Source organism: Poeciliopsis prolifica, unplaced genomic scaffold (genome assembly GCF_027474105.1).
Source record: "Poeciliopsis prolifica strain line A6 unplaced genomic scaffold, Auburn_PproV2 SCAFFOLD007, whole genome shotgun sequence".
Taxonomy (NCBI): domain Eukaryota; kingdom Metazoa; phylum Chordata; class Actinopteri; order Cyprinodontiformes; family Poeciliidae; genus Poeciliopsis; species Poeciliopsis prolifica.
This window is the reverse complement of record NW_026562382.1, coordinates 13,341,332-13,351,407: the sequence shown is the minus strand read 5'-3', so window position 1 is coordinate 13,351,407 and position 10,076 is coordinate 13,341,332.

Sequence of the window (10,076 nt, the reverse complement as noted above, 5' to 3'; positions counted from 1 at the left end):
CCTGACCTGACATTTGCTTGGTTTTGCATCCCTTCTTTTAGAGGTCTGTATTCGGTCTGCTAAAGGTGTGAACACTGTCAGGTTTCATTATGTTGTGCAGAATAAACAGCTCGAGGCTATTTGGTCAGATTCACTAAGGAAACATAGCAACATCACAAGGTCGAGTGGGATCTTTGCTCCATTATAATCAGCTTAACTGCTTAAGAGTACACCCAGAGTACAAAGAATATTAAAATATATTGCACAAACACTAACATGTTTAAGTGGTTATCTGTGCCTCGCAGCTGTGAGCTTACATCACAACAAAGCTCACACCTGGGAATATTTTAAATGTGCACACATCAAAAGCAACAACATGCAAAGACTCACATAGACGAATCTTTTATGTATTGAGTACACATAGCTGTGTAAGTTTCTGTGTTCAGGCATGAAGCAGGTCTGTTAAATTTAGGAATAGCTTGGTCTCAGCAGACTGTGGCTGTGCATCTGTCATTTGAATCAGAGCAGGGACACGGCGCAGTACCTGGAGAGCTGGCCAAGTGATTCTCTTTGCCTCATCTATCTCTACATGACCAGACTGGGTAAGCAGAACCATTTGTCTGGGAGAGCTGTGCCACTTAAAGCACAGAGGCCAGAGAGGCTGCACATCCTGGCTACATAATGACTGAAGGCTGTGGGTGACAAAGGGTGAAGGGTGAGCAAAGGTATTGCAAGAAAGAAAAACAGCGAATTGAATTAAAGATGAGAGGAAATTCAATTTTGGAAAAATAACGTTATTGGTAAATCTGAAACCACGAGTAAAACATTTAAAATTTCCAAAAGGAAGTTATTCCTCACACAGCTAATTGTCTTACCATTACTTTTTTGTTATCAAGTCATTCGGAGTTACAATGTTTTCTCTAAGAGGGTAGAACTCCATCTGGAGTACGACTGATTGTGTACAATTAGAGGAAATTCAAGACTATCATTACCTTCCCTAGGAAAAATGTTAACGAGTAAGCTATCAGACAAATTCTGGACAGCAATTGCATTCATAGTAGGACTGCAGGGAGATAGTTTCTGCACTTGAAAACAGAATCTTGATGTTTGCCTTCAGGCTACTGGAAATTACAGAACACCGGCTGTCGGAATAGATGTTATGTGGAAGACATAAGATTAAGGTAACCGTAAGCCTGGAGGAAGAAAACCACTGAATTCCAACATCAACCTAACAGCTATAAAACATGGAGGCTGTGGTACCATGGTTTGGTTTCAGACCAAAGACTACAAGCAATTAGAACAGAGGTAGAGGAGCTCGTTAAATTTGGAAAATAAATACATAAATAAATTGTATCAACATTAAAAAAAAAACAGATATATGTTTTACAGTGTCTAGAATGTAGAGTACATATCGACTAACTGGAATGCTGTTGACTGGTTGGGTTTTGATACAAATTAAAAATAAATTGAATAAGTTTCTAAAGATAAATGATGTACAGAAAAATCTTCTCAGAAATCTCATCTCATCATATTGTCAACTCTCTGTCAGAAAGAGTTATCCAGGTTTTTATGCTTCTAGATCTTGTTATGTGGTACTGGCCCAGAATTGAAATTAATTTGTAATTCTATCTAAAAAATGTTTTTAAAAAATCACAAAAGACTTTGGTTCAGGATTTGAGAAAAGCAGGACAGACAAGGAACGTAGCGTCTTAGAAGCTAAGCTCTTCTAAAACAAACACATTTAATTGATTACTGAGGGTTACGGATCCTTTGTTTTTAATCAAGTTTTAAAGTGATCTAATTCAGTTTTATTTCAAATAGGTAAAGGACATCAACCTTTTTAAGTGATATTGCCAGAATATCACAAGGTTGATGTCCTTTTCACAGCACTGTGAAAAAGTATTCACCTCCATACAGATTTCTTCTGACTTTGCTTCTTGTCACTCTGAAATGGCCTTTAGAACATGCTTATATTAGACAAAAACAATCCAAGGAAATGTAAAGAAAAAAAAGTTTTTCTACATAGATCTGATTTATTGTGGAAGACTGAAGGCAGTCATTTTTGTGTCGTGACAGAAGGTTTTCTGAAACTAATGAAACAAGCAGCAGACAAAAGCTAACTTTGAGGTCAACAAAGATCTCCCCCAGCAGTGTTTTGAGAAGTGGTGTCTTCTATGCCTTAATTAGCAAATGCTGTGATTCAATAGACCTAATTAGAAGGAATTATTTACAGATGGTCATAAAGTCCCAAAGACAGTTAATGGCCCATCATTATAAATCAGGGGAACATCTGATTCCAACAATGTAATGTGTCATAAGGACCACAATCTGGATGCAATAACAATCATGGTTTATTTGATTTGGTATTTTTTGTCTTTTTTTACATTTTGGAGCTGCATTTTGTTTGATCCTTTAACTTTTGTCTGCGGCTTTGTTAATATCGAAGAGAACTTAGATTTAATAGCCAAGGAAAATGGCAGGAAACTGCAACAAAGTCAATCTCATATTATATAATTGAACCAATAAAAAACCCCAACCTGTAATAACATGACCAATGGTAATGAGATGTTTCCAGCATTCATTTGCGACACTCAGCTACCCACCTCATTGTAATGCTGCAAACATATTGGAAGATTAATAAATGAGGCACAGTCAGGATGCAGAGGAGCATGGCAGTCTATAAAAACACAAGCCAGATAAACTCTGAGCACAGTGGGCTTCAGTGGGTCACCAATTAGCCTGCTTTTTGTGCTCCTGGAAGGGACATGGTGGCATAATGCATGAGATCTGGCAAGGAGCATGAAAGTGAAAAGGAATGACTTCAGTTTTTCCACCTGCAGCTACTGTGGGGTTGAGGATGACCAAATTTTATTTACACATAATCAGAAAGAGTTTGTACACACATAATAAGAGTTATGTACCATAATTTCCATTCCACATACTGCTACTTTTATTTTTCTTTTACACACTTTCAACCCTGCAATGTGGCTAATATACTGCTTTTTGCCAACAAGTTTTACCAACTGGCCTGCTGCGTGATGAAGAGGACAGCTCAAGCTCAAGACCAAGGCAAAAGTGTTATTGAGAGCGACAACGAAAGACAGTCTGAGGAATTGTGTGTGAGACCAGGGACGCCTGCAGGATATTATTGGAGGACAGGCACTAAAAAAAACATCACTGCATCTGACTCACACAAATAACCACATTCCCAACATGCATCATATGTACAAGTATCCTAAATGAACGTGATGCACATGGCGCACAAAAACAGTCCTTTTGACCCACAGAACATGGACAAAACAATGCAACCAGACACATACAAGTGTCTGCATAGTCTATTTGTTGCAAATCATTCTAAATAACAAAAAAGGAAAACAAAGCCTACCTGTCTGAAGTGAACTTTCCTCCTGCAGGTAAGGTCTTTTGTCTGTGACATCCAGAGGACAAGTAGGTGAAGTGACAACATCTTCTCAATGGCTACCCTTTTTGGCAAACATTTTGACAAGATTAACTGTTTATTAGAAGCCTGATTACTCACTTTTAGCTGGCTTTACCACATAGTCGCATTTGGCTTATGGAAAAAGCGTCGGCTGCCAAATAAAAAACAGTAAACTAACTAAAACACATTTTTGTTTCAGATGTATGTAGACCCACAATCACAGTCAGATACAAATGTGCTTACAGTATATTTTGACACATATGACCATTTGTTTTTTTTTTCCACAATTTTGTTAATAATTAAGGGCCAAGTCAAATAGCTACAATGAAGTATTTCTTAACTCAAAGAAAAACTTAGAGACCTGTAACGCAGAGAGTAATTCAATCTACAAATGTAATTTGTCTTATGGTTTATTTGTTAGTGGCTGTGGCTTATATTCAGGTGCCTCTAGGAATTAGTGTTTTAATGGTTCTGTGAACATGCACAGTTAACGGTTAAGGAAATCAAGTTATTTTGGTGATTAAAAAATTAAGGCATGCATACAGTACAGGTGAGGATGAATATTGCTTTTTTTTCCAGCTATCCAGTCTAAGCAGGTATGAAGCGACAAATGATGGAGGCTTGACTGTGTGAGAGAGAAAGTTTGGAAACAGTTTTAAAGAGGGGACCGTCGGTGATGAAAAGCCAAACTTCCTTCCTGTCTGAGACATCATAGTCCAAGAATAACACATATACTTTCTCTTTTTTGTCTCTGTCTCAGTCTTTAGATGCAGACCTTACTCACTGATCTGACAGAGAGAGAAGTGGATGGATGTTCCCAGAAACACGGCCCCAGATCCTACTGTTTTGAAATGTTCAAAAAGTAATACACATCCTTCCAAAAGTATTCATACCCCTTTGCCTTTTACACTACAACCTATAAAAATTGAAAAGTTTTTTTCTATACTTTTTTTTTTTCTGGGAACATCCATTTACCAGTCTTGGCAAAGATTGTCAGTTATCATTTTGTTTTGATCTAAACCATTCATTATATCTCTGGTTGTTTGTTTAAAGTTGTGGTCCTGTTTGAAGATGAAACTTCCCTCATTCTTCTGTCTTCTGCAGGCCGAGAATAAGTTTACTTCAATGGTTGTTGCATTTAGCTTCATTCAGCATTCAGCTTCTCATCATCTCTGACCAGATGCCCTGTTTTTGCTGAAGAAAAGCACACCCAGATCATAAACGCTTTCACCACCATGGTGGTGTTTTAGTTTTCCTTCACACATAGTTCAGTTTTGTTCCCTTTTTATAATTAAACAAAATGTTTTCTTTGTTCCTTAAATGGTTTTTGGCAAGCTACAAATGGGAAACCTCAAGTACTTTTTTTAAAGCAGCTTTCTAATTGTCACTTTTCCATAAAGGGCAGATCAGTGGAATTCAAAACTTGTTGTTGTCAAGATTGCAGATTTTCCCATCAGAGTTGTGAATCTTTGCAGATTTTCTTAGCTGCATCTTTAAAATATGCTCTTTTTTTGTCCCGCCTGTCAGATTCGGTGGACAGGTAAGTCTTGATTTGCAGTTCTGTGAGACCATTTTAGTTTTCAAAATGATTGAGTGAAAAGTGCTATGCAGATGTTCAAGTATTAGACTATTGTTTTAGTACCCAACTCTGCTTTTTACATCTCCACAGCTCAATCCCTGAGGCATGTGTTTGCACTTGATTGTAGGTAGGGGAACTGGATAAAAGGAGGCTGAATTCATATTCATGCCACGCTTTTCCATTCCCTTCACAATTTTATTGGTCAACCAAATTAAATATCTATACTATACATTAAAGTTTGTGGTTTCCATTTGATAAAATGCCAAAAATGTTCAAGGAGCACTGTTCATCCAAGGCAGGAGAAAATAATTTATGAATTAATTTTATGTTTTTTTCCCCCCGCTATTTATTTGAGCAGATCATATTTTTACCACTCAACATAAAAGTTTACCAAAATAAAAATAGGTAAAATATGCAGAAATAATAGGTCACTAGTATGTAGCCTGGCATATGAAGTGTTATGTTGAAGCTGTGTTACAGTGTTTCCTCAGGTTTGAAGCTGCTTCTCAGCTCCCACCTCTGTGGTTTAGCACCATTATGGTTTCTTAATCGTTACGCTTTAGGATGAAAAAAAAAAAGTTTCCCCAAGCAAAAACTTCTCTCTAATCTCCTCTCTTCATCTCATTTACCTCCTTAATAACCATGAACAATGCTGACCTCAGCTGGACCTGACGAGTTACTGCTGTTGTTTACACTCTATGAAAAGCAGCAGGCAGCATAGATGATTGACTAATGTAGCCGTTCTCCCACAGATAGGAAGACTAACCGAGCGTGCAATCAGAGAGACAGGAACAGGGAGTGGTGAGACAGGGGAGGCAGCAAAAACAACTCAAATATATAGAGAACGGGCTCCGAACAGGTAGGAGACCACAACATAGCAGCACAAGGGAGGTGAGACAGACACATGGTCAACAGGAAGTGAGACAGATGAGCAATATAAGTGCTTAAGTGTCCCACACTTAATTAATTAGGGAATAGAAACACTGCAGGGCTTTTGGCTGCTTGAATCATGTAAGATAATCACAACAGCACACCCACACCGCAAGAACAAACAAACCCAGACATGTGCAAAAACAATGTGTGTGTAAGGACATGAAGGAAGAACTCTATTTCTCCTCTTTGTAAAGTATTATTCAGAAAGCAGGTAAAGAAAACAGCAACAACAAAAAAAAAAAAAAAAGCAAGTTGTGTAAGACAAAAAGAACAGTGGTGGGCGGAGTGGGTGTTAAATGGCAAGAGTGGGGAAGGGATGAATGAAGAGAGGAGGCAAAGAGCGGCTCAAAGCAGAGACGGAGTGAGGATCAGTTGGGAGAAAATGAAACCATTTGAGGTAAAGATAGATGGTCGCAAAGAAGGAGAGAAATGGAGTGTGAGATGGAAGAAAAGAGATGGATGCAGAGGGAGAAAGCATAGGAGGAAGAGAAGGAGGAGGAAGTTAAATTAGATGAAGGAAGAAGATGTGGGGAAAGAGTGTAGTGAAGTGTAGTGGAGAGGAGAGAGGAGTGGGATGAGAGATGAGAAACAGGAAGCTGTGACCTCACATTCTCAACTGCAATAACGCTTTGAAGATCATCTCAAGGTTGCTAGATAAGAGGGGACCCATTCAGACCAAAGGAGAGGCAGGTAGGGGGCAGTGCAGCAAAGGTGGGTGGTTGTTGGGGGGAGGGAGAGAGGTTGATAGTGAGCGGACAAGCAGAGAAATAAAAAGCAGGAGAGAAGCAGGTGAATAGGAGCAATGAAGACCATGAAGAAAATTATTCAAGATGCCAATAGGTATACATTAAGCACGTCTGATCGTGCGAGTGTGTGTGTGTATGGAAAGCCATGCAGCATATGCATCACTTGTTGGGAGATATGTGAGACTGTGCAGGTTTGTTTACCTGTGTGTCCGTCTATGTGTTTAATTTAGCATTTTTCACTTTTCACAACAAATACAAACGTTGCAACGACCCACTTCACCTCATACGGCCCAAACCCCGGGGCCCATAAAGTGCAGTGCTGTTTTAGGGTTGGGGGTGAGCTTTAGGACTAAAGTGTGAATTGAGTTTAGGTTAGCTTCAGGACTAAGGTCAGGGTTAGGGTACTGAAATGAATGGAAGTCAATACAATGTGAAGCTAGGATGCATATGTCTGTGTGTGTGTGTGTGTGTGTGGGGTGTGTGTGTGTGTGTGTGTGTGTGTGGGTGTGTGTGTGTGTGGGGGTGTGTGTGTGTGTGTGGTGTGTGTGTGTGTGTGTCGGGGTGTGTGTGTGTACGTAAGTGCGCAGTTTGGCAGAAGTGATAAAATGCTGGGAGCCTGCCAGCCAATAAACAACCAGGCCGGCTGTGTTCCATTCCTTAATGAGTTACTCTTATCAGTTACCCCACGCTCCTCTCCTCCTTACATGGATCCTTTATTTATTCTCTATTACATTATCTTCTTCACTCTTTCTCCTGCATGTGTCCTATTATCCTTCGTCTTGCATCCTGCGCAGAGCCTGCGCTTCTTACTCTTTTGATATTTTCTGGTTCAGCAGCTGCTATTTTCTTTATCTTGCTGCTCTGCTCGTGCATACACATCTCCTTCAAATAATAAAAAATATCACAAGAAAATGAGTTTATCGCATTACAAATTGTGAAATGTGACAAAAAGAACATATAATTAATTTAAACGTAAAATTTGATATGTAATCGTCTTGCATTGGACTGCTTTTGATCATATTCCATATTATAACAGTGTTTGGGTATGTTTGACAGCTGCTTAACTGCCCTAAACAGGACAGCTCTGCAGGGACAGCTGAGACTGTAATTACTTTTGGATGTACTGCCATGATATTTTGCTCAGAAAATCATGTTCGCTTGAGAAAGGTTAATGAGTCTGGTGATCTTTTGTCTCAAGACCAAATTGTTGCAAAATTAACATCTGCTTCAGCTGTAATTTCCCTAAGTAATTGTAAGCCAGTTAACACATTGATTCTATTATTTAACTCAAAACGTCACTGGGTGTAAAACACAGCTGCACAGAGAGAACTGTTCCCAAGTATTCTTTTTTTATTGATTTTTCTCTCAATGTGGACCATGTATAGTTTAAATTTAGATAAACCCAATTTATACATACTTTGTTTTATTAATGCATCATTTATATACAGATTAGTGAGTTAAATATTTGGATATATGGGAGTGTTGAAGACTATTTCCTGCACCCCAACTCCACATCTGGCATTTAAAAACAATCTGTAGCAAACACAGCACAGAACAGGAGTTTCAGTCTGGTGATAAAACTGACTGTTGGTAAGGGTCAAATGTACATTTAATCCCTTTCCACTCTTTGTTAAACTGCTGTCATACTTTCCCATCATGCCTTTCTAACATAATAAAAAACATATAATGTGGACAGATTTTGCAAACAGCAAGTCCTGTCACATTTTGATATATATGTGATGCTGTTTGGAATAGTATGTTTATACAAAGGTAAAGATGTTAGTCTTTTCAGAATGTACTACTTTAAACCCTTTCAGAATTTTGAGTAGTACTAATGACTCAAAGGCAAGACTGCATCTGCAAGTTGTTGCAGGAAGACAATGGTCTATTAAAAAGAGAGGAAAAAAAAACATTTTTGAGTTACTTTGCAACAAAACAAACATCACCACAATTGTCAGGAACATTTTTGATGTAGATGATTGTGGCGAGCCAAATTAGAGTTGCAAACAACATTGTTTCAATAGCGATGAAATAGTGGTGGTAATTACTACACAGGTTTATTTTGACTATTGGTTTAAACTCACTTTTAATCTTTCAACTGAAAATAATTCTAAAAAGGACATATTTTTTTCATAACCTTCTCAATTAAATCTGCCAAAATACATGTGGAATGAGGAAATATTTGAAAATTTATAAAATATTCACATCTAAAACACTTTTCTAATAGACCTATAGCACAAAATGAGTCTATTTAGAGGTTGAAATTTAAACCTTCAGCAGTAGAAACTCCATCGGGGAATTGAGTTTGTTTTCTCTCTGTCTCTCTCTCTCTCTACTACAAGTCTGAACAGATTTATCACTTTCTATGAATATAAAATGTCCATTTATCGAGGTAGGAGTGAAATCCTAGACAATCTGCTTTTATGTTAAGAAAGGACCACCCAACTCACCCACCCACCAGCAATACCATTTTCCTCATGGATCACAATTTAGCTCTGATTAATTAATCTCTGTAGCAAATCTCAGGCTTGATCACTTGACAACCACCCTGACAATATGGAGAAAATAAAAACCTCAAAAAGTAACACATCATTAAAAGGAATTAAACAACATATGGAAAAACAAAGCCCTTGACATCTATTAGTCTGGAAAGGCTTAAAAAGTCACTTGGAACAACAGCAACCTTTGTGAGGTCCACTATCTACAAATGGAGAAAACTCCTAAGAAACATCTAAACAGATAAACTAACAAAAGTGCTTCTGTTTCTAATTGACCTTTGATTTGGCTGCTGTGGAGGTAATAGATGCCAAGATATACAAAGCAAGAGTGTTTTCAGTACTGAACCGTTCCTAACAGGCTTTGACATTAAGCAAAGGAACACCTGGTCATGGATTCAACTCATGCATTCTGACATGGTGCCTTCCACAAATCAAATTAAGTGGAGTTAATGGGATTAGAGGAGGGACACAATGTTGGAGACATCAATCTGGTCTGGAAGTCAGCCATGAGTTTAGTTTGTTGACATCTAACAAGGTCTGCTTGGCCAGCTGACAGTTGGTGATGGTTCATTATGATTTACATTTATGTCTACTAATTGCCTCTGCAGTAGTGACTTCAGTCAGATGCAATTCAATGCTATCCAATCTCAGGTAGAGGTTTACATTATATTTCACTTTAATCATTGACACATTTTCAGTATGTACAGTATTGCAAAGAACTGAGGTCAGCCTATATATGTGAAGAGCTGTGCTTTCAAACTAGTTTGCTCTACATATTTGGTCAGTTGCATTTATTCTGACCATCTTTCTACAATCTTAACAGTAAAGTACAGAAAATAGTGAAGCACCTGTATTAATGGATTCAGCGCCTCCTAGTTAAGTTTTTACACCTGTTCACCATT